This window comes from Marmota monax, unplaced genomic scaffold (genome assembly GCF_021218885.2).
Source record: "Marmota monax isolate L192 unplaced genomic scaffold, Marmota_monax_Labrador192_F-V1.1 WCK01_AAM20220418_F8-fsc00113, whole genome shotgun sequence".
Classification (NCBI taxonomy): Eukaryota; Metazoa; Chordata; class Mammalia; order Rodentia; family Sciuridae; genus Marmota; species Marmota monax.
Window position 1 is genome coordinate 1,271,844 of NW_026694479.1, and position 23,716 is coordinate 1,295,559.

The 23,716-nt window shown below is 40.0% G+C and overlaps 1 protein-coding gene across 6 annotated transcripts in view; it reads right to left on the reverse strand.

Moving 5' to 3' along the window:
* The window catches only part of Stox2 (storkhead box 2), a 221,719-nt gene that overhangs the window by 83,747 nt on the left and 114,256 nt on the right, over window positions 1-23,716 (reverse strand). The window lies entirely within an intron of this gene.

Consider the following 23,716-nt stretch of genomic DNA (forward strand, 5'->3'; position numbering starts at 1 on the left):
TTGAAGTTGAAATAGAATTACATGCATATTGTATAAAGTTCCTAAAGGAAAAGTGTTTAATTTGTAATTTTTAAAAAGTAATCTTTTTTTAATTTTTTTCTCTCCAAGAAGTGTTTTGAAGCAGCATAAAATCCAAATCCAAAATGCAGAGGGTTCATTCCAACAGGGTACATAATGCACTGGGTAACAGGTTTTCTACCTTAAAAATTAAGAACACAAACTCTTGGATATCCCCTCTTGAAATGCAACACCAACACCATTACTATACATCTCTTTGGAAGAGGGGAGCAGAAGAAACTTACAGTTTTAGAGTACATCCAGTCCCAAGCACACTGTCAGGTACATCTGAGTAATTCTCATAACAATCCTATAAATTAGGCATAAGTACTTGTGTTCACAGGTGAAGAAAGAATCACAGAATTCAAGGATTTTTCCCAAGATCTTAAAGCTACAGCAAGGTTACAATTCAGACAGGGATAGAATTCAAAGTTTCGTTTAACTTCCACCCACTACCAACTAGTCAGCCCTTGTGCCCTGCCTCCAAGTGCTGGACCACCTTTTGTCCCTCTCACCTCAGTTTTCCTTCTACTTTTTCTGGAACAAGGAGATCGACTTATTGATCCTTGTAATTTTCCAGGGAGTTGGCCTCCAAATGCTATGTTCCAAGCTGAAGGAAAAGACAACCCTAAGTATGAGCTTCCATGAGGTTTTACGTTCTTCCGCCTGTGGTCAACAGGATGCTAGATACCTATAAAGAGGTATAGGATACATGAGGCAATTTTGCTTTAATTGCCACTGGTATTTGGTGGCTGTAGAGTCGGCCACACATAGGGCAGACTCCCAGGATGCGTGTTCCTAAGTAGGCTTCCCAGTGTCTTGGTGGACTTCCATGTTGGAAAATATCTGTTTGCAATTATCTACACTTAGAACAGAGCTCCATTTTGCATATAGACACAAACTGCTTTGCCTGGTTTTAATAAGAGCTGAACTTTCCAGGATTACAACTGGACATGGAACAAACTAAACTTTGTTTTGTTTGCAATGTTGCCTCCAGTGATTCCTCATTTCAGAAAATTGGGTCACCAAAGGTCATGGTGATCATGTTGTTTGAGGCTCCACCTCCAGCAGCCAGCCTGGATCAGTCCACTTTTTGCATTCACGGTGATGCCTCAACAGATGCAACCCTCCAGCCAAACCTCCTGTGTCTCCTAAGTGAAGCCCTCACTAAGAACATCTGATTTTCTGATAGTCATGTGTATAGGTAGGGTTAGGTAAAGAAGCTTTACCAAAGCATTTATTGTAAAAAATAAAATAAAACAAAACAAGAGGTCTGGCATCAAGGAATTGCTGAGTAAAAGATTTTTGATATTTGTTTTATAGCCGGGCGAGATGACCCACACCTGTAATCCCAGCAGCTTGGGAGACTAAGACAGGAGGATCTCGAGTTCAAAGCCAGCCTCAGTAACAGAGAGGTACTAAGCAGCTCAGTGAGACCCTGTGTCTAAATAAAACATGAAATAGGGCTGGGGATGTGGCTTAGTGGTTGAGTGCTCCTGAGTTCAATCCCTGGTACCCCTCCCCCTACCAAAAAAAAAGATTTTGGACATTTGTTTTAATTAACTGGCATTAATTGCTGTGTAACTGGATAAGTCAGTTAAGGAGACAAGAATAAAGATGAGCTATATAAGAATATGGACTAAAAGTTTTTAAAAGGTTATATACACAGATCAATGTGCTTGAATAAGTCTCCCTTTTCCCCATTTAAAAGAAAAGAAGGGGCTGGGGATGTGGCTCAGTGATAGAGTGCTCACCTGTCATGCATGAGGCACTGAGTTCGATCCTCAGCACCACATAAATATAAAATAAAGATATTATGTCCACCTAAAACTAAAAAATAAATATTTTTGAAATAATAAAAAAGAAAAGGAGTAAGGCAGGGCATTCAGGAAATAATTTATTTACTTTCCTACTTTTATTCTCTCTTTGTCCATTTTTCCATTTATTTAATTTTTTAAAATCATATTGTATTTCTGTATCTCCCTAAGATACTCAAATCTTTCAGGGAGAGGAAGGATGAAGTGAATAACAAGTGTCCTTCCAAATTGTAATAATATATCATAATTTTAACTGCCACATTCATAATTTAAATCATTAGTAATACCTGAGTTGGGCACAATGTATTATGCCATAAATCTTCCCTGGGTTTTTTTTTTATAGAGATTTTTATGCAAACACTTTAGCTTCCATGAGATTTAGACATTTTTATGAAAAGCCACTCCCAATTATGTCTTTTGCTAAGTCTACAGGATCAAATTTAATCAGTATCATTTAAAACACCTCAGAAATAGTAGGGTATTTCCATCTGTCCACACACTCAAATAAATGTTGGAGGCCAACCTAATAATCTGCTTCAGGGATATTACTCAAGAGCTTAAGGTGAAGTTTTTCTATTGATGCACAGGTAAACAGTAGGCTAATTTGAACACTAACCTAATCCCTAGATCATTCAGAAAGCAATTCCATATTTCTATATTCTCTATTGTCATTTAGAACATGAATCTGCCTCTTGCAAACTTCCTATATATATTCTAAAGGTGAGTGGAAAAATCTAAGCAAGCCCTTTAAAATAAGATATTTTTGAAGTACTATTCTGCAAGGAGATATAAATGTTGTTCAAATGAGGAGCTCTCATGTGGGACATTTCTTGAGTCCTGAAGCTGCAAAACCACCTACATCTCCAGGATTCTGACAGGGAGCCTGGGAATGCTATCTCTGTAGGAAGCTGGGTTCCTGTGTCACAGCAAAATTTAAGCTGCTTCCAGAAGAACAGCCATGCTACCTTTTATGACGTTTCAAACAGTAACAAATTACTCAAGACTGACAAGATCCCTCCAGTGAATCACAACAAATCTATGCACTCAAGATCTTAATGAGGATTAAAAGCCATAAACAATAATATTGGTATGTGCAGACTGATTTTCAGATTAATGCATAAAGGAAAAAAAAAAAAAACAGGACTATCAAATGTTTCTACCTGTATATCTGCCTAAGTGCCTCCAACTCAACATGTCCAAAATGGAACCAACATTCTCTACCCCAAACTGCTCCTCTAAGACATCTCCCTCTCAGTAAATGGCACCTCTCTCTTACCAGAAATCTGGGAGTCACCTTTGACCCCTCCTCCCTTCTCATCTGCCATATCCTATCAATCACTAACCTTTATCAATTATGTGCCAGACCTGTCCACAACATCAGGGCATCATCTGCTCCAGATGGTCACCTTCTCATGCCAGGATCCTGAAAAAGCCCTCACTTAATTTCTCTCCTCTTGCCCTCTTCAACCCACCTCTGCCTTCCACAACAGACTTCTCTTACATCGCTGTCTAGATTAACAACCTTCTACCATTTTCTTCTATTGCCTCGAATAACATGCAAAATCCTTAACCTAACAGTACAGCAACCCTGAGTCTCAGTTTGGGACTACTGCAGCTTATCCTTGCTCAGTTGATGGAACTATCCACAGTGACCCCTTATACTTGTAGCCCAAGTCTTGTAGTTTTTGAGGTCACCCTACCTATTAGGCTCCTCCAGACTTGCCTTCTCTCCAGACTCAGTTTCACCCATAGTAAGTACTACATTCCTTTCTTTCACAGTGGCCTGTGCACACTATGGGTCTTTCACAGTCTCTAGACCTTGGGTCTTTCACGGTCTCTAGACACCTGGCACCTAATATAACTGCTTGCATGTAGGCACTAGATGTCAATCATCAGATGTACTAATTATGATGCACTGCAGTAGATGATAAATAAACACGTTTTGAAAAAATAAAAGGAAAAGTTATTTAAGAAGCTAGGGTTTGGTTTTAAAATCATTTTAATGAAACAACAACAATAATAAACCCTATGGTTTCTAGACAAATATTTCTGTAAAGAGCTATTTTGATACTAATGAAGACACTTTTATTATTCCGCCATAGAAATTTCTATTTTAATCGGTATGGCTTATTATGATCAGTCTCTTTAATCTGAAGCATCTGTAGAAGCCACATGTGATTATGGGGACTTCATGTGAGAAATAAAGAAAACACTGTAGATCTTGATCAGTATTTGAACCAGGTATTCGAAAAAAACAACTTGTAGCATCCAAAATATATGACTTCCTCCCTCCAAAAGGGAAAGAAGTATAGCTTCGTATTATTTGAGTAAACTTCATAACTGAATATTGAAAACTCATTTCCTTCTTAAAAACAAAAGTCATGCAGCTAGGGTAATTAATTGTAATATTTTCTAGCTGTGCAAAAATACTCACAGAGCAGTGAAACATAATGCCACAAGATAGCTATTGTACCTCAGACACTTAACCAAGAGCTTATCAATGCTGCAGCACACAAGGTCACTAAACGGTCTTTTTATTTTGGTTATGTGTGGGGGTGGCAGTGAGAGCTACGAATCCTTAGCCAGAGCCTCATTGCTTATTTGGTTTTAATGTTTACAAAAGAAGAACCTAGTGTGATCTATGGCCACAGAGTCAACCACTTTCTCTGCCTCTTGTAAAATACTTGAATTATGCCCCACAATTAATTGGTAATTGATATAAACTGTGTCCCCAGTGCATTCGAGTATGGCAATAACCCAACATATTATACTCCGTGTAGTACAAAGGGAATGTCTGCTTCTTCCAAATTCACCAGACCAGGATCATTCTTTTCCTTGAATTCCCAAAACGTTTATCTAAATCTGTGCCAGAGTATGCAAGAGAAGGCAAATAACACCATGGGATCAAAAATAGCATAACATATTTGACTTAATTATAGCTCCGAACTTGATGTGCAGGGTACAGCTCTGAACTCCTTGAGTCTCACCCTATCTACTGCACAAAAGAAACTATCCACCGGTAACCCAGAAGTCCCAAGCTTTGGGCAAGTTCCACATCTTCAATTATGACCACTATCCTATGCAATTTTCCCAATAATTAAAAATTTTAAGTTACCTTTTTTCAGCTTCAAAGGGTGTGTATATGAACCTTAAGACAGCAAGTAAACACATCCTTTAGAGTATGTTTGAGACAGTTTTAGGAGTTACTTTTTCTGTGATACAAACCATCAGCTAATTTTGGATTTTACACTTTCTCTCAAGCTTTCCTTTCTCTGGATCAGAACTATGACCTTCTCAGATGTCTTCATTTTCTCTTAAATGCACCAGCCATCATAGTTGGTGTTCTTTTCGGGCAATTTCCAAACCAGAAGCCAAGTTTTTAATTTCTCATATCTCAAAACCTTGAAGGGGAGACCACAGAACCACATTGGATTGGATAGGAAGTGACAGACTCGGCCTACTCCCTGGTCACTGGTCCATGCCCACAGTGACAAGACATAGGATTAGAATCTGTGGCTCGGCAAGACTTCAAGTGGATCCTACACCTACCTCCTCCTGATTGCCCGTTAATGAGTACAATCCCTCATACACACTTGAGCACCACGCCTCCATTTGTTCACTCTCTCCACATCATTCTCCAAATGAACATAAATTTCTCAACAATCTTGAGGGGATAAAATCCAACCTCATCCAGGTACTGAAGTAGCCTCCTAAGTATGTGTTGTTTCTGTTTAGTTTTAATCCCAATGGTGTATCTTCTTCCCATAAAGGCAGACAGCGAGGCTACCAGCATTTTGTGGACAACTCTGGGAAGATGGAGTGTGCACCAGCCACAAAAATGGCCCATCTTGCGGGAGTGATGGCACATGCCTGTAATCCCAGCGGCTCAGGAGGCTGAGGCAGGAGGATCGTGAGTTCAAAGCCAGACTCAGCAACAGCGAGGTGCTAAGCAACTCAGTGAGACTCTGAGGCTGGGGATGTGGCTCAGTGCTGGAGTGCCCCCCTGAGTTCAATCCCCAGTACAAAAAAAAAAAGGCCCAGGGGCTGGGGTTGTGGCTCAGCGGTAGAGCATTCGCCTAGCATGTGCCAGGCCATAGGTTTGATCCTCAGCACCACATAAACATAAATGAAATAAAGGTGTGGAGTCCAACTACAACTAAAAAATAAGTCCAAAAAAAAAAAAAGGCCCATCCTTACAGCTGTGCCCCTTCCTAACCACGGGGGAAGGAACAAATGCACTGAAGACAGATGACCTGAACTGAAAACCAACCCACCAGAAGAAGGCTGCCACAGAGCAAAGAAACAACGCAATCACTCACACAATACACTGGGGGGCTCCCCTGGACCCCAATTCAACTGGACATGAGCTTGCACTTTTGTCCCCTCCACTGAACACCCTGACCACCATGCTGCTCCTGTCATGGCAAGACCATCCTTCCTCAGCAAGGAGAGGTGCAAAGCCAAGTTCATTTCTGGGGAACTTGGTGGGAAGCCTGTGCCCTGCTGAGGGGTTTGCTTACCTGCAAACAGAGCAGGGGATCTCCCCAGGAAGAAGAGAGAAGAGACTGAGGGTAGCTCCACACTGATGTGGAGCCCTGGGTAAGCCCCCAAAAGGGCAAAACAAGGCAGTAATTACCATGTCGCACCAGCACACATGCACACTCCTACCTCCTATCAGAAGACGTCGGCTGGCAGCCTCAAGACGGTGAAGTCTTAATTGCTACTTCCAGATCAGTCACGTGCACTGAGAAAGCACCACATCTGTCCTGCAAAGCCAATCTGTTTCACTCTTTTAAACCACTCCTACAGTCAAGGGGGATTGTCATCACCCAGCAGTTATGTATTATCTACCTCTAAAAGAGAGAAAAAAAGTTCTCAGAAATAAATGATCCCTTTTTACACGGTCAAAGCTGCTTTTTGGTATGCTCAGACTAGAAACTTATTAATAATAATAAATGTTAACTTTTGTTGAGCACAAATTGTGTGCCAATGACTATCATCAAGAGCCTAATTTATGAAGACGTTTAAAGCTCAGAACAACCTCATGAAGTAGGTGCTATTATTGTCCCATTTTACACAGGTGACACAGAGAGGTCAGGCACCAGGGTGAGGGTACACAGCTGGCTATGTGCTGAACCCCTACCCCAACTCAGGCTGCCTTCTCTACTGAGCCTGAAATACTGTTCAGCACAGGCTCTACTCTTAGAAAAGCAACCGAAAAGTTAACATGTGTACAAAGAATACATAATTGACTAGAAAAAACTCCAAGTCAAGGAGTAATGATAATGACTAACCTGAGTCACTGAGGTGCACACTATTTGGATTCTTACCACACATTACCATTTTTGCCCCAATGACACTTTTTTTTTTCTATTAATGTTGATTGATCCTCCTTATCCAGTTCCCAACTCCTACTTCTCTTACAGGTTTGTTTTAAAATTCCACTTGCGGTCTGGGATTATGGCTCACTGGTAGCGTGCTTGGGTAGCACGTGTGAGGCACTGGGTTTGATCCTTAGCACCACGTAAAAATATATAAATATCTGGGCACAGTGGTGCTCACCTTAATCCCAGTGGCTCAGAAGGCTGAGATAGGAGGATCGAAAGTTCAAAGCCAGCCTCAGCAAAAAGCCAAACACTAAACAACTCAGTGAGACCCTGTCTCTCTATAAAATACAAAATAGGGCTGTGAATGTGTCTCAGTGGTTGAGCACCCCTGAATTCAATCCCCAGTACCCCCCAAAATAATAATAAGTATATATTTTCTCTTTTAAATATTTTTTAGTTATACATGGACACAATATCTTTACTTTGTTTATTTTTATGAGGTGCTGAGAATCGAACCCAGTGCCTCACATGCTCTGCCACTGAGCCACAACCCCAGCCCTCCACTTGCATTTTTTAACTGGAGGATGCAGGACCAAAGATATATCCGAAAAAAAAAAAATTAACAGATTGGAATTCAAATATCAGCTTTGCCACTGATGAACCATATTCAACCAGGAATTCCTTATCAATTCATATAAAAATAGTGCCAACCTCAAAGACATGGTCGTTCTATTAAATGAAAGAATATGATCTGGTACCTGATAGGCTTTCAGTAAATTGAGAACATTATTATTATGAAATCTAGAAAATTCCTGAACAAAAATATGTTTCTTATTTCATGGCTATTTACCATTTTTGAATGTTTTATTTATTTTTAATTTTATGGCTTCTCATCTTGAATATTTTAATTTTGCAACTTTTATTTTTTAATTTATCATGAATATTTTACCTGTTTATCTTTATTTATGTATTACTTTCTTTTGAACTTTAAAATCATATCTTTATCAAATAGCTCGAAGGAACACACACTTCTGTTTTAAAAGAAAGAAAAATAATTCCATGTGTCTTTAAAGATGCAGAATTGCCTCATCCTCCTATGTAACACAATCTCATTTTAATTTGAAATCTCCCAATTTGGAGTTTGGGAATTATGGACAAGGCCAGGTTGAAAATTACTTTTACCTTAAGTTGATACAATTAAATGATACAAATAAGATTTCACAGGACTATATCAATTACTGAAGATGGAAACAATAACCTGTTTTCAAATACTAAAAGAGCAATCTCTTACATGGAAATAGTTGATTTGCTATTTATAAATAATTTATCCATTCATTAAATAAACTGATGAAATGCAAGTAATAAGACTCCATTTCATTAAACATTCTATAAAGTTTAAATCTTTGACTTACTTAGGTCTTCCTCCCAATTATTCCAAATTAGTGAGAGTTTTAGTCTTCAGGTGTATGTTTTACACGAGCTAGTAAGATAGAGATAGATAGATAGATAGATAGATGATTGACTGACTGATCTCAAGTCACATCTGGCAAAGGCTTGTAATTAGATGGTCAATTTTTCTTCACTACAGCTACAAAAAGGCACCAACTGTCTTTAAGAAATAATTCCTAATGATAATAGTCTGATTTGAACTATTCTTAAAGCAAGTTTTAGAGTGAGTTTTAGAATAAGATTCAAATTTGTACCCACTGAATGTCTTTCTCATTTAGATTCCCTTTCCGAGTATTCAGAATGCCATCTTGAGAAACCATCCAAAGAGGGACCAACGGTATGGCTTCCCCATGTGGGCACCTTGTGTTTCCAAATGTCTTTCCAAATGTTTTTCCACTCTTGCTCTCAGATTTCAGACCACTACTGAAAGATGAAAACCACTGGATCATACCAATCAGATGCCACGTGAATTCACGGTGTCCACCCCCGCTGGGCTCTCTACCTGGCCCGTCAACTATTTACACAGCTCTCCTCGCAGCTATTTTGACTCTTTGCCATCTTCTCTATCACCTCTTCCACCTCTCCCACAAGAGGGCCAATGTCATGTTTTAAGGAGGAGACAGACACCTCTGGGGAGGAATTCCTCCACATTCTGGCCTCTGTTAGTCTCACAGGCCTATCTACTCTACAATCTGCCTATCAATTTCTCCCTCTAAGGCTCTCCATCAATTTTCCACCCTGAGCCAGGGTAATCTCTCTCCAGTGCAAATCCCAGCTCGTCACACACCCTACTTAAAATTCTTGGGTGACTCATTACGCTCAGAATATAATTATAGCTCCTCAACTCGGAATACCAGGTCTCCTTAGATCCCTGCCTCTCCTCTCTTTTGTCCTCATCTCTTACCACCCCTATCTAGCCTCCAAAGGGACAGAATCATCTGTACTGGCCTCTCCTATATTCAGCCCTTGTCCTTCCAGCCTCTACCTGCAGGGCTGACTCTCATTGAACCTCTTAGGGAGAATCAGAGCTCCCTGCACCTCTCAAGTTCCTTCCCATCTCCTGGGCTTCTGCGGAGAGCTCCTGCTACACTGTGTCCCAGCACTGCCCACACAGCTCCATATCGCCCTGCAACTGTTGCCTGTCTCCAGGGAGCTGTGGGATCCCTAAAGGCATGAACAGATCTTAAGCCTCTCCAACCAACACGTGTGCCCGGATCTTACACCAGCATCCATACTGGTTGAACGCGTGAGGAAGAGAATGAGTGAATGAATGAATGGTGAACCGGATAACGGCAAATCAGTGGCCACCCAACCTGACTGAACATCAGAATCATCAAGAGAGTTTTTAAAAACATAAGGTTCTGGGCCGCCTCCCAAGCCTACAAATACTTGGGGAACGAAGCCAAAATGTGTGGCTGCTTAACAAGCTCCCTGGATGATCGTGCGGAAGGAACCAACCCAACGCTGGTCCACAGATGGTGTCTAGGAACTTCAGTCTACACAGAATGTTCCAGTCTTGGCTACTTCCTGACGGGTCTATCTAGAATGTGAGAATGGTAACAACTCTGTGCTGATCCTGCCAAATGTAGCCTGACAACTCATGTCGCACCTCTCACAGCCCCTTGGTAAGGACTTGTGACTTTTCACGAGTCCAACATTTTGCTTTCTGCAGTGCACCCCGAAGTGTATTCTGTGCTCTTAACTACATCTCAAGCAACTTGAGCCTGAGGGCTTATATCATTATAACCCCCAGCACCACCTCATTGTATCACTGCAAACTGGATAAAATGTGAATAATTTGAAATTTATTACGCCTATATTTAATTATTTCCCTCATTTGGAAAAAAAATGAGAAAATAGTATTCAAGTAAAAGCACACAAAAAAGTAGGAGCCCTTTTGGACAAGTTAGCTCTGCTTTTACCTTCTACTATTGTTATTTTGGGGCAACTACAGCCTTCTTGTAATGAAAGCTTCCAACATTCTCCATGTTTCTCTGTGTGAGAAAGAATTCGGTGAAGCTACAAGTATCCATACTTCTTAAGATGCCAACTCCCCTCATTAGGATTGGTACTATCCAAAAAAATCTAGAAAATAACAAACATTGACAGAGATGTTGAGACTTTAGAAAAGAGTAGTGCGACCACACACTGTTGGTGGGAATGTCACATGGTACAATATCTGTGGAAAAGCTTGGTGGTTCCTCATACAAATTCAACACAGAATTACATTGTGAGCCAGCAGCTCCTTTCCTGCTTATGTACCCCAAAGAATTACAGCGGGGACCTGGATATCAGTGTACCCATGTTCGTGGAAATATTAATCACTAGAGCCACAAGGTAGATGGAGGGAACCCACACATATGATGGAGTATTACTCCTCCCTTAAAAGGAAGAAAAGTCTACAACATGAATGCAGCTTGATGGCATTATGCTAAGTGGAATAAGCCAGTCACAAATAAATACTGTATGATTCCATGGAGATGAGGTTTCTAGACTAGTCAAATTCACAGAGACAGAATGGTGGCTGCCAGGGGCTAGGACCGAGGAGGGGAAATGGGGAATTGCTGTTAAAAAAAAAAAAAAGCAGAGGAAAAATGGGTCTATGGAATGAAATATATCTGCACCTAAGGAACAAGCTATCTTTTCAAAGGAACAGGGCGTAATCCATTTGTGAAAGTCTTCTAACTCAGATAACTGCAGAACTACACACTGAATTTACTGTATATTGTTGAACTCTTTTCTGTAAAGAAGTAGTTTACTAATTAAATCTGTCCCTGGCAAATCATTAGAAAAAGGAAGACAATGAGAGGTTAAAACAATAGCTAGGGAGATAATTTTAAAATTATAATGTTAGGAAATGAGATCCAGATGAATTTGACCTTTCACATTTTGAGAGCTCATCTATCTTGATGTCTTGATTCTAAACAAGTTTATGCTGTATTTCTTAAGTAACTTTGGAAGATGTTAGTCATATATCCAGGGAAGGGTTAGTAAGAAATCATTTCCAATGATTACATATTATTTGAAAGTGATTTGGCTTTTGGGGGGGAAGATATATATCCTAAAGCATGGTGACTATTCTGAAATAGTCTAAAGAGCAGGAGTTTGCTGTATTTGTATTACTTTAAGTGTTACACACTCCAAGGATAAAGTAGGTGCTAGATTTTGCAAGTCCACCTACTAGCAAAGCTAACTAAAGATTATGCTTTCTTATTATCCACATTCACTATGTTGCCATGGGTTACTGAATTCATCCTCTTTGTCCACTGAAAAACTGGGGAGGAAACTGTAAAGGATTTTCTCAATCGACTGACTCATCTATGGGGAATCACAGGGACACTTTTTCCCTTCCAAATTGAAGGTTTTTATAATACGCATTTAATGTATTATACTCGAAACCCGTTACCTGATTCTTATTAAGACATGGTTGATTCACCCAATTTTAAACACCTATATTTTTATCATATTCACCAAAATTCCTAGTGCATTAATTTCTTGATTATCCTGGGCTTAATCTTATCTTACACCAGGCAGACCCATACAACTCTTCCTTCTCTGCCCCCTGCTACAGTCATTTTAAATTAATGTGCCATGTCCTGTCAGCCTGTTCAATTATTTGGATTCCTGGCCTATGGTTATCTTCAGAATAATGTTCAGTCTAAATTCTTACAACAGATGGTAAAAGCTAGGCTGCACTAAACCTAGTGTTTCCTCAGCAATTTTTCACAACGAAAAAAGTCAAGATCCATATACTCAGTACAGGAGAAAATGAGAAAGTAGTAAAAAAAAAAAATTGGTTTGCAAATGAAAAAAATCATGGGTATGTTTGAGACTCCTCTGCATTTGAAGTTGCTCATTTTGTTGTCAGGAACCTCATGCAAAATGAGTTAAGACCTAGGACTTGTGCAATGCAACTATCTCATCTCTAAGAATCCGGGATGTTCACTGCATGACTGACAGCTTGTGATAACATCAAGACAACTAAGACAGCAGAGGAGCTCAGAAGGGCACGAAGAACCCACCCCACAGTGATAAGAGGAGGAAGGGTAAGAAATGGCATTAGGAAAAATGCTCCAGCAGGTCCCCTGCCTCACCCTTGGATGTACTGGAGGAGGCTCTTTTGTTCTTTCAGTAAGACAAGGTAGTTCTTAGAACTTCAGCGAGCTGAATAAAGATTATTTTCAAAGAACACGGGGCTATTTAAAGTTAGACTCATTAGTATATGCAGGGAAGATTAAAATCTCTCCTTTCTATATAACATGGCCTCTAAAATGGGATGCCCCCACTTTAGGGTAAGTGTAAGATAAACCATTGGGGAAATATTATAAATAAATAAAATATTAAGTATTTTATTCAAAAATAAGAAATTAATTTTACTAATGCTTAACAGTATTCAAACATTTCAATGAAAAGTATGGGCATGAGTTTGTGCATATATATGTACAGAATCTCATATTTGCCATTTGTGCTGCTTGAAATATTAGTGGCTGCTTCCGAGGATGGTTCTGAGGCCTAAATGAGGTAATGCTTATACAGTACATGCTCAATAAACAATGGTTGCCTTCCCTGGGGACGATGTGAGTTGAGGGTTAGGAGGTTAGGGGTTAGGAAGCTCCCTCTCATAGGAGCTAAATCTCAGAAGCACCCCTAAAACATGCTTCCTAACAAGACAACAGAACTCATGTTGTCAAACTGAGAGAAAAAGTCAGTGCTTATGTCCTACACCTTCCAGGGCTGCTGCCTCCAAGACACTGCATCCCCACTCATCACACCCCCAGCCACCCCCCAGAATCCTTCCCAGTGTAGGGACACTATAGTGCCTCACTGGAGAGGAAAGAGTTCCACAGGGATAGCTGCGTTTGACCATGGCAACCTCGCGTCTGGCACTTATGGTAGGAGGGTATAACACGACCTAGTGCATCTTTGGCAGCCCAAACACACTCTAATCATCCTCCTCGTGTTTACATCATGCCCATGAAGCAGGTGCCACACGTGGGTAAACAGGATCTGTGCGCTCCAGAAACTATGCTTAGCAAAAGCTCAGGCTTGCGGAGCCACAAGTGGAGATGGCTTCTGAAGTCTCCTTTGTTGGCCATAACCATAGAAAGCAAATCACTTCATACCTTTCAGGTTTGTCTCTAGGTATTTTCTCCTGGATTTGAATTAAGGGGAAACTGGGGAGGGGCAACATGTTGAAATGACTTGGTAAATGGAAACTGGGGTGGACACAGCACACAGAGGTGGCTCTGAGCCCCCAGATCCTGGCTCAGCTGAGTTCCCAAGAGGTGACAGCTTTGAAAGCTGCAGAGGAGGGCTCCCCCTCTCCCCTCCCCCAGCTCAGGCTGTCATCCCAGAGCCCCAAGTCCGGCTGCCAAACCATCTGCTCCCAGGAAAGCAGCTGCAATATTAACACCTGTGAAAGGTGGACCCAAACCGTAGCACCTCTCCTTATTTCCTATACAACTCTGAGGTTCCTCTGGGACCACTATTACTTTTAAAAACCAACCAAAGAAAGAAAAATGCACTTGGCTTTGAGAAGAGTTCAATGGGCTTTCCTTTCCAAACTGGCCTTGAAGGAAGCACCTCAGCTTCACGGCTTCCCTTTCTCAGGTTGTGTTTCTGTATGATTCGTTTTTACTGCACACGCACATACGTGCACACACACATGTACACCCCCTGCTCCCAAGAGGCATTTTTTTTTCCCTCAACTTTCGACTGAAAAGTCAAAATAAGTACCTCAGATTAAACTGGGTCTAATTAGATAGGGTACAATTTCCCTGACTCTAAACGAAGCCAAATTCTCTTCGATTTATATTTCATAGGAATATTGAGTACACTACGATTCTTTACCATTTTTCCAAAGTTGGAAATTCAAGGACAAGTGAGCCCACTTAGATAAACAAATAATTCTGTGGGTTTTCCTAGAAGATCACACACCAAAATCAATAAGAAATGGAATATGTGATTTGTGGTTGAATGAGTATTAAGCATGAAGCTAAGAATCTGACTCAAAGGTGCCTTGAACTCTATCTGACCCTGGTTAAGTTGGCTCCGTCCTTCTGCATCCTCAGGTGCAAAACATTTAGGCTTGACCACTCTTGCATAGTTAAGTTCCAAAAGAATAATAACAAAATAGCAAAGATGGATTGAGTTTTCACTGTGTCATGCACTGTGCTAGTCATTATGCATGCATTTGCTCATATAATCCACACAAGCCTCTTCTTACATATAAGGAAGCAGAATAGACTGATCACAGACACTGCCAAGATTACACAGCCAGCAAGTGGCTGCTAAGACACCATCATAAATTTTTTTTAAAATAAATAAAATTAAAAAGCCCCAAATCATGATGCTCTGCAGCTATACGTAAAGGCATTTTGTAGACTTAAAACAGAAGCCACTATTATGAATATAGAAAAATCCATCTGACATTATGACCATCTTCACTGTTCTGTCTTGTTAACTCTCTGACTAAACAGACTTTTTAGAAGTTTATCAGCATATGTCTGTTGTCTACATGACAAACAGCCAGTCAGTAAATGTGGAATAAACATGTCCAAATACTTCTTTCAATTATTTGAAACCCAATCAAAATGAAAATTCAAGTGAGTTTCACTCGGCTAACAGGAAGCTCCATCAATAGTTAAAAAAAACTAGTATCTAATCTAAAAGAATGTTTTATCTTAGATGTTTGGTGGATTCAAAAAAAGTTACACTGTTCTATGATTATTCCAAAGATACAGGCTGGAATGTTTTTTTAAAATCCTGAGAGAAGCCTATATTTGTATAACCCAGTGGACAGAAAAACTGCCCTAATTTACCTGGATGCTCCGTTAGCCCGCGAGAGTTCAGCATGATGACTGACACAGTGAAAACTGCCCCAACAGGTCTCTTATCCCCAACCCCAGGGTGCCATCTAGGCCGAAAGTTAAAAAAGAAATGGAACACAGAGATCCCACTGTAACTACCAGAAGTTTCCAAGACCATATCTATATGGTTATACTCCTCCAGTGTACAAACTGTACCCCTGGCACTTTCTAGACACTGGGAATACAAGCCCAGGGAGATATTAGCCATGTCCCTCAAAGAGTTTCCAGTCTAGGAAGGTCAAACAGAAAAATGATGGCAGATGTATACATTCTCTCAGAGGTGTGCCCTATCGTCACATGGTGGGTGTCTCTATCTCCTAGTCATAAAGAGAAATCCATATTTATATTGGATGTAGGGCCCACGCTGCTCCAGTATAACCACATCTTAACATGGTCACATCTGCAAATATTTTATTTCCAAATAAGGTCATATTCACAGGTACCAGGGACTAGAACGTGACTGTTATCTTTTGGGAGGACATATTCAATACATAAGAACGGGGAACTACACAGACATAAGAGAGAGGTTCAGATAACAGGTACCAAAAAAAAAAAAAAAAAAGAGATAACCAATAATGCACCTCAATTGCTACTGGGGCCTTCATTTTATCTAATAATGAAATTATTTCAAAGCAAAAGGCGGATGTGCTAAAAGCAATGAAGAGTCTATTAGCTGTCTTAGACAGGAATTTGCAGTAGGGGTGAGGTGGGGCTATGAACTGCAAAGCTAGATGGTTCCTCCCTCTGAAACTATGGCTATCAGAAGGATAAGGCCAGGCATTCGTCCTGCTACCCCAAGTGCCCACAGGCATCTGCCAAATATCTCTTTTATCTTCAAAAAAGAGAAAACTTGGCCTAGAGGAGCCATCATGGATTAAAGTAGAAAGATAAATGGAGATTTTAACTGTGAGTATGAGTTACCTAAGCCATAATTTTTCCCCTGAATATGACAGATGTTTGAAATACATGGTATTTACATAGCTGTCCTCATCTCTTGTGAGCTACCTGCAACAGTCTACCTCTTTCCAAATCTCACTATAGATACCACAATCATAGTCCTTTACCAACAAAAAAAAAAGTAGCTTCTGAATCAAAGCAAACACTAATAAAACAAATCCAAAAATTAAACCACCCTTTGCTCCTACAAACAGGAGAGCCATCTCCAAGGAATCCGAACCTCGATTTTCCAGGTTTTTTTAAAAACCCAAGAAGAACTCAGAGTCAATGGAATCCAATTGACCCTCCATCTGCTGAAAATAAAAATAACCTAAGTCATCTGTTCGCCTCTGAGAAGCTGAACATAAAGTACAAAAAGCTAAACGCTCCTCGTGTTCTCAACTGACACTGCTGCATGCATGACCTCCAACCTGTCCCCATAAGTTTTACTATTCACCGTGGGCCTGCAAGATCCCTCTGCTTAGCTCATCTGTTAGTCCAGAACAGAACTGTTCATCTGCTTCACCTTTCCCAGCTTCCTGGTCATTTATTGAATTCTTTAAAAAAAAAAAAAGGTCTGGTTCCCCTTTTATTCTTTCACCTCTTAAATCCAATCAAGTACAAAGAACAGCCAGCTCCTTTGTTCTCCCAGGTCCTCCCTCTCTCTCCTCTTCCCTCCCATCTCTACTTCCTTGGCCTACACAGGTGTTCTACTATGCAGTTCCAATCAGGTACATGAGCTCATTTTAGGTGGTACCTAGTTAAATATTTTTTAAATATTTAAATATTTTTTGAACGAGTGATATATTCATTTTACTAGAGATTGGGAAAAAATATATATATAATTAGCAAGTGAAACCCATAATTTCACAGAAAGGGAATTTTCTTTTTAATTCACTTAAATAAAGAGTGGATCAAGTTGAAAGTAAAATATTAAGTAAACAACAGTACAGATGTGTTATGATTTGGATGTGGCTTGCTCCTCAAAGATTCAGGTGCTAGAAACTTGGCCCCCACTGTAACAGTTCCACAAGGTGATGGTGCTTTAAGAGATGATTAGATCATGAGGTCACTGCCCTTGGGAAGGGATTAATTCCTATCCAGTAGGAGTGTGTTAGGTCTCATGTGACTGGATTAGCTCTCTTGAGAGTGGGTTATAAAGTGAGGCAACCCCACGTGATCTGTCTCTTCTGTGCACAGCCAGTTCCCTTTGGACATGTTGTAATGAAGCCATGGGTGAGGGGAACCTTGCCAGGAGGCTGGCACCATGCCATTCGCACCTTCCAGTCAACAGAATCACGAGCCAAATAAACCTCTTTACAAGTTACTCAGGTATTTTGTTATAGCAGCTCAAAACAGACTAAGACAAGGTGGTATGTGGACATGGTTTAAAAAAAAAAAAAAAATCTTCAAGGTGCCGTGCACCTGCAGTGTTGAGAAGCATGGCTCTACGATGATCCCACGTCATCTTCCTTTGTGATCTACCACAAGGTCCCCCCAAAACACCTCCAGGCTCATAATATCCCTCTATCCTGCAAGCCGCTGCCAGACATCATTTCCGAAAATGTTCTTTCCAGGTTTCCCTCCCAAAGTCACAAATCTATTACTTGCCCTGTAAACTCTTGAACCCACCCAAATTTCAAGATCCCACCTGAGATTTGAAACCTACACATCATTTCTAGTTACACCCCAAAGTTACAGGATGACAAATGTCACACATCCATTCTCCTTTTCATGCCTTCATTCACACTTCAATTTTCCCCTAAACTTTCTCCTTCTCCATCTCTCCAAATCCTACCCACTCCTTCAGGACCCCAGCAAGTCCTCCCTCCATGCGGCCAACACCAACCCTATCAACCACCCCACCTGACTCTTGATTATATCCTATCATTTACTGCTTTCCAATGTCCCACTGATGGACAGCTGGTCCTACCAGTCACAGTAGGAGATTCTTCAAGGGTCAGATCTGAGAGTAGGGTTTATATTTATTAAAAAAAAAAAAAAAGAACTCATAGTAAGAATTCAAGACATCTCTTCATCCAACTTTTCAAGAGAACTCATGTTTTAATCATTCATTCAATAAACATTTACTGGGTCCTGATCAGTGCCAAGCTCTGTGGTTGCTGGCAAAAAACAGAGATGTGAATAAAACAGATACACCGTTGGGAGCTCACTGTCCTGTACAGTAGGTGCACAGGTACTGCTGGTACAACACATGACTGTGTTGCTGTAACACCCAGTATCAAACAAATGTCATGAGAGATTCACTCCAGAAAGGATCTGGAAAAAGACTGAAAGAGACCACAGGGGCCATGCTGGTTCTGGAAGGTTCAATAGGATTCTACCAGACGTAGACATGGGGTGGGGGGGAGTACATTCTAAGAAGGGGCACATAAAGTAACAAAGATACATAATGGCAGCAAGTATAGCTGAGGATAAAGAGCTCCCAGAGCCTGGGGCGCATACAGGGTGACGGGAGAAGGAACAGAGGAAGATGTAGGAATGGTGGTGTAAATCTTACCATGAAGACTTCATACTCCGTGACTTCACATCCATCAGAGATATTGTAAAAACAAAGCATATGGGCATGATTTTTTTAAAAAAATCTTCAGAGTGGCATGCTAATGCCCAGTAGTGTTGGAGAACATGATTCTTTCTCTGAGGGTCCCTCAACTTCTGACTTTGTGATCACCACAGTGGCCTCCCCAATACCTCTTAGCAGGTCTCCCGGCCCTAGACACTCATTACACACATCAATTTTACTTTAGGAGAGATCAAAAATAATAAAATCAAAACAAAATTCCTCTGGGATGCATGGAGGATGGATTAGACTGGGGAAGAGGTCAGTTGGGAAGATGTTATAGCAGAATAGAAGAAGATTTAAACAACAAGGATGAAGAGGAAGAGACCTATTTTGGAAAAACTTAAGTGGTAGAAATCAACAGGATTTTCTGGCCAACTGGATGCACATTCCAATGTCAAATAAAAATAGTCTAGGGATTTATTACTTGAGGAAAAGTTTATTACCTACTTTAAAAATTACCCATGTCATTTCATTTCTGTTACTATTGCTAAAGTTAGTTTAGAGTTGTCTGTATTCATATTCTCAAACTACAAGAGCCTTTGCTTGATTCCTTATACCACACCATCTCTATGACTAATCTACAAAAGCTTGTCCTAAACTGAAAAGTTAGTGCACTATGCCACTAGCAAGGATCTTAACCAGATTTTTCTTTCTGGTTACACATGAATTCAACATAAGCAATCTTGACCCCAAAACATACTATTGTCTGAACTGTCCATCATCTCTGTCCATCATCTCAGGCCTGGATTGCTCTGGAGGTGTAAATATTCTAAGATTTTTACACAATATACTCATATTCCTTTTTTTCAAATAAAAACCTTCACAAGAGTGTACAAGACATTGAAATACCAAGAGAGGTGACCTTTGGTAAGCACATTCATGTTCTCTTGGGAAATAAAAAATAAAGTCATTCACCACCAAGTGCAATATTCCTCACTTCCACATGCCTAACGGAAGGAGTCAACATAGGTAGTTTCAAATTAAAACACAGTTGAAACAGCTCGGCTGAAAAGGGATCTCTGCAAAGAATGGGGAAAGAGGCGACAGGATGCTGTTTATTAAAACTTGAGTATGGTTATAACCTGCCAGGTCTTCATCTGTCATCCTCTCCCCATCGTACTGGTCACCAGGGCGAGCCCCGAGATGCGATCATTTAAGGTAAGGGTTGAAGATGACAGGAAACAGGATTTCATTGCAACGTGAGCACTGTTCCCACATATAAAAGCACATGACTCCAATAAGTAGAAAAGGGCAAAGGGTTTTTCTAACAATTTATGTGCTAGTGTTTAGAAGTCTTGCACTTGCTCATTACAGAGCCACTGAGGAGCCCAGTTCTGTAATGGAAGTGTGGAACCAGAGGCCTCATTACAGATGGAGGGAGGTCACATTACTCGCAGGGGACACAGCTGGTTCCTGGCAGGCCCAGATTAGAACCATGCTCCGCTCCCAAAAAACTCTCACGTCTTAAAATAACAGAGCATAAGGAACTGGAACACACAGTCAAAGGTGCCCCAGAATTAGTTTCTGTAAAATGGACACTAGTAAACTAATCAAGTGGTGCGCTGGCCACTCCTCCCCACTGATTATATTCGTTAAATCGGCAAACAAAACTCATCCAAATTTTCTTAAGATATCAATTTCGTGCTTTTGTCTTATTTCTTTTCAAATCCTTAAAAGCCATAGTATTAAAAAAACAAAAAGTTCACTTCATTCCTTAAAGATGCTGTTTAAAATGACAAGTATCAAATCAAAATATGCCACGACTCTGCTTTCTCATTCACCAGCAAAGTCTTTTATGAACATGTAGAACCAGTCAAGTAAAAAAAAAAAAAATTACTTTGCAATCTCGATTAATAAGAATGCCCCCTAAACTTTGGTGGTACTATATATGGAATATGAAGAAGCACTCATCCCCAGGGCTACTAAAAGAGAAAGTGAAGGAAATTCTAAGTTAGCATCATTTGGATGAAGAGGTCATAGTTCACACAGTTGTCACACAGGAGGTTCTGCTGGCTTCATCCACAACAGGTTTGGGGCCTTCAAAACTATTCCATAGTGGTTCATGAGCATGTTTGCATATACGAAGTATTTAGCGTTATACAGATTGCCCTTTTTGTGGGGAGTTTTCTATCTCCAGTCAATATCACAAGTTCCAGTTTTAGAAAATGCAAAAGCATGATCCCACATCCATTTTTATTCAACACCCTTTCTTCTTCAGATAATGCCTAGGGCATTTTATTATTCATCTTGATTTGAACAAAAGGCATGATTTTCCCCCTTCTGCTCAGAAACTACCAATGGGAAGTTAATATGCAAGGGAACAATGAACCCATCTCCTGGCCTGTGAACTTCCTGGTTGCTAGGAGGCTTGTGAATTCTTCGGATTACTTTAGACTGGGTAGCATGGATGGAGAGATTAAAACAGTCATAGAAGGCATAGTGTTCAAGATTGAAAGTTTCAGAATCTTCCAAAACTGTCCTTTTGCAAAACCTAGGCTAGTTTTATGTGTGCCTAACCTAACCTCTGAAATGTAGTTATCTTGAAGAGATACAAAAGGCCAAGTCTAAATGTCAAGTCCACTACCATAAATCACCTTCCACACTGGTAATTACTTATTACCAGTTAGAAATGGTGCTGCCTCATTAGAAAGCCATCACAGAAGCCTATAATTCTGCTTGAAGCACCCACTGTGTGCTCAATAAGTATGCTAGACCAAAAGGACCACCAGTAACATTTATTTCTAAGTATTGCTAGGATCCCTCATTTCCCAAAGTTAAAAAAAAAAAATCCCTTGTTTTTCAAGAATATTTGCTGGGGGAGTTCGAAAAATTAGTTTTTTTAGCTAAAGCTATTTTAAATGACTTAGTATATCTCTGAGGAGGCTATCTTGTCCTTTGAACTCAAGTAATTTACTCACACCAAAAACTCTTTTTACTAAAAATGAAGTATGATAATATGAGTAGTAATTAAAGCAAATGACTGACAAATAGAAAAAAAGAAATGTGAAGAGCTCCACGTATATCTAAGCTGATTCCTTTTCTATTCTATTATATGTGGCAAAAGCTCTGTTTGTACCCAGAGCAACTGCCTGCATAAGTGGATTTCCTTTACATTCCCTAAAGGGAAGAGAACTTCTTACAAATGATCTCAAAGAGTTTCAATATAGCATCTGTTTGTGTCAGTACTCTCATGATGAAGGAGCCATATTTGGAAAAGAAAGAGATAAGATGCTCCCTCCCTCAACTTACCCGCCCCCCAAAAAAGTTGACTTTACGGACTCTCAATGCTCACTGTAGGTGTTTGTCTTAATATTTACTGTTCCTTCCCATTAGCACCAATACCTGCTTTTTATTCCATGCATTAGTTAACACTTAAAATAGAAGAATAAATAACAGCTCTCCCTCCCTGGGCAGAAATTGCATCTTACCCAACCAACTCTGTAACCCATGAGAATCAGGAAGACACTCTGCCTTGAGGAGGCACTCCACAAAATGCTGAATGAATGACACAGCTCTTCTTGTGGTCTGTAATTGAACACAATCTGGGCAAAACACCACCAACCTGAAACAAGTTACCTTTCCTTATCACTATAAGACCATCTTACCTTCTGGAGGCCAAGAAATGAAATCCTATAAAATTAAAAGCCTCATTCCTCAAAAATGTCTTGTAGCATTGGCAATAGTAGAGAAGTTCTTCTGCAAAGACTATAAATGTGATGATAATAATGAAGCAAGGCCGAAATAGACAAAAAATTGTCTCCTTGGGAATGAGCTTGAGATTATTGGAGTCTTGCAGGTTTGCTGAAGAAATTATGGCCACCTGCCCTCCTATACCTTCACAATTAAATCTTTCCTTAGGGAGGCAGAAAAGAGGGGCCTGCTAAATGTGGAATGAAGACATTCAAACCCTAAGAATATGAAAGCCAGGATTATCTGAACACTCAGTGCAGACTTGGGCTTATGTACATTTGTGTTTTGAGGTTAGATTTGGATCTAGGTGTATTTCAATTTTTTCTGTCACAAGTCTGAAGAATACAGCAACCACAGCAGTGACTTTCAAATTACAGAATTATAAACTGTAGTTGTCACTTCCTTTACAAATTTGGCTTTTCATGAAAGAGAAAATCAAGGGAGCCTTACTGCCAAAATACTACAACATCCTTATGTAGCCTGATTTTGCAATAAAAAAGATAGTTGTTTTATTTAGGTTTTATATGCATGGAAATGTGGTCACAAGACATTTTTAAAGCATGAGATGCTGATCCCAGTTTAAAAGGACTTGCTGTTTTAAGAGAAAGATAGGAAAGCTTGACTATAAGTATCAACCACAAGCTTAAAACAATCTTCCCACTTAAGACAGAGCTTAGAATGGTATAATATGTGGTTTAAAATAAAATTCTGATTTTTCCATTACACTGTGTTTAGAAGCAAATTGATTCTTTTCAGCATGAAAAAAAATACATAAAAAATGGTATCTTACACATCCTTACATATAAGGTTAACAACAAGTAAGGAGAGAGCAAAGAAAGATTTCCAGGATTTTCCTCCTTCAGCATTTCAAGTATATTATCCTTGGGTTCCCAAATCACGAACCAAAGCCATTCCGCCTTATTTCCAAAGAACCAACTCATTCAGAAAGGCTTTTAACGCATGGCATTTTAAGATGAAACCTATTTT